This window comes from Carlito syrichta, unplaced genomic scaffold (assembly GCF_000164805.1).
Source record: "Carlito syrichta isolate Samal-C Ts95f unplaced genomic scaffold, Tarsius_syrichta-2.0.1 Scaffold314991, whole genome shotgun sequence".
In the NCBI taxonomy this organism is placed as follows: Eukaryota; Metazoa; Chordata; class Mammalia; order Primates; family Tarsiidae; genus Carlito; species Carlito syrichta.
The window spans coordinates 296,880-298,947 of NW_007259087.1; the positions used below are offsets into that span (position 1 = coordinate 296,880).

At 38.6% G+C, this 2,068-nt stretch overlaps 1 pseudogene; it reads right to left on the bottom strand.

The window, feature by feature from the left end:
* Nucleotides 1-1,172: 1,172 nt before the first annotated feature.
* Nucleotides 1,173-1,774, bottom strand: LOC103274829 (annotated as a pseudogene).
* Between the last annotated feature and the right edge of the window lie 294 nt (nucleotides 1,775-2,068).

Genomic DNA, 2,068 nt, shown 5'->3' on the forward strand with positions numbered 1-2,068 from the left:
AGTTTTTCAAAAGAAAAAAAACGTGAACATGAAGAACAGAAGCAATTATTGAAGGCCATGACTTCATTAAATGTGTCTGCACTGTGAGTGTCATTCTTAGTGGCTAACCACATTGCTAAAGCTAAGATGTCCTTTATATTTGTAAAGAGCTGATCCTGCATGCTGCTAAGGACATTTGCTGTGAACTTTTGGGAGAGGTTCAAGTTCGAAAGGTGACACATTGTTGCTCTTTCAGCTAGCACCATAACTAGACGAATTGATGAAATAGCAAAGGATATGGGGCATATTGTTCGAGAGGACTAATGAGTCACAGTGATACCCAATCCAGGTTGACAAGTCTACCAATGTTGACAACAAGGTAATAATGCTTGTTTTTGTGCAATATATTTTTTCAGGAGGATGTGCATGAGGATTATGTGCACTTTTGTTGCAAACTAATGCTACAGCTGCAGAACTATTCAAGTCTTTGAATGATTACATATCAAAATATCTGAATTGGTCATTTTGTTTCAGTATATACAAGGACGAAGGCTGCCATGACTGGACAGCTTTCTGGTTTCACTACTCAGGTCAAAGAGATTGCTTCTGAATGTGAGTCTACACACTGTGTCATCCATAGAGGAAAAAAAATGCTGGCAAGCCAAAAAAGTGCCATTTGAACTTAACGTTTTGCAGAAAGTGATTAAAATTATCAACCATAGTAAAGTAAATGCCCTTAACTCATATTTGTTTGCGCAGGTCTGTAAGGAGATGGACGCAGAGCACACATATCTTCTCTTATACACAGAAGATGGTTTTTCTAAAGTTAGATCACTGGCCGAAGTTTTAAAGTTATGAGAGCCAATCTAGAGATTTCTTTTGGAAAAACAGTCATCACTGCCAGCACATTTCAGTGATGCCGAATGGGCTGCAAAATTTGCTTACTTGTGTGACATATTCAACCTGCTCAACAAATTCAATCTGTCACTTCAAGGGAGAACAACTGTGTTCAAGTTGGCAGATAAAGTAGCTATATTCAGAGGTTAACCAGAATTATGGGGGGTGACAAGTGAACATTAGGACTTTTTTTTTTATAGCCAGCAACTTTTAAAAATGTTATATATATTATTCTCAAGGCACATCTGATGATATATAACACAGTAGGTGTCAAAGTATGTTTAACATATGATTTCTTCAGGATCCCTCCCCTTTCTGAATTCCAAATGGAGGAACTGAAAGTGCGATGTAAAGACTGGCAATCCATATTCTATCTTTGGCAAGCTTGTACAAGCACTATTGTAAATGTAATGTAAAAGAACTGTAAACTAGGAACTTCTTCAGTTTATGAAACACCATTCAGGACTGCTGCTTCTTGAATGTTTTCTTCTTTTAAGGTATTAATCTTTTCTTCTCCTGGAGTACACTGTGGCTTAGAAATTTCATTGCCAGAAGCACTAGTTGGGCCATTTATTGCCTTTTCTGAAGGACCATGCTTTACAATCACATCTTTTGCCATTTCTTTCTTGTTTTTAGCCAAAGTTTCCCTTGGGAAGTTTCTTTGTCTGCTCTGAGACTCAGCTCTAGAAATATAATCTGCAACTGAAGCTGTATCAGATTCAGTCATTCCATCCATCAGAACAGCATCTTCATCAGTCCTTCGTCTACGAGACCACCTATGACGGTTAGTACTGTGATGAGATTTGCTGGCATCAGTGTCCACAGTCTGATCTGATTCTGTATTATCAAGTAAGCTGTATGGACTGCTGTCTGGATCTTTGAGCACAGAACTGATGGAGGATCAAACATTAGCAGAGATTTTGAAAGAGACTGAACCAGGGCCTTCATTTTCCCAGCTGGTGCAAGATTACCTATCTTAGCTTTCAGAAGAGTTTGAGCATTACTTTCCAACCACCAAAGACCCTCGAACTGGGAAGGAATGGATCCATGAACCACTTATGAATAAGTCCGATGAATCGACTTTGTCTGTGGTAGAAGAGGATCAACTACTTGAGATCGCAAATGACAGTGATCTCAAAAGTATGTTTTGAAAGGGTACCTGCATAATCAACATTTGTATACCTAACCCTGA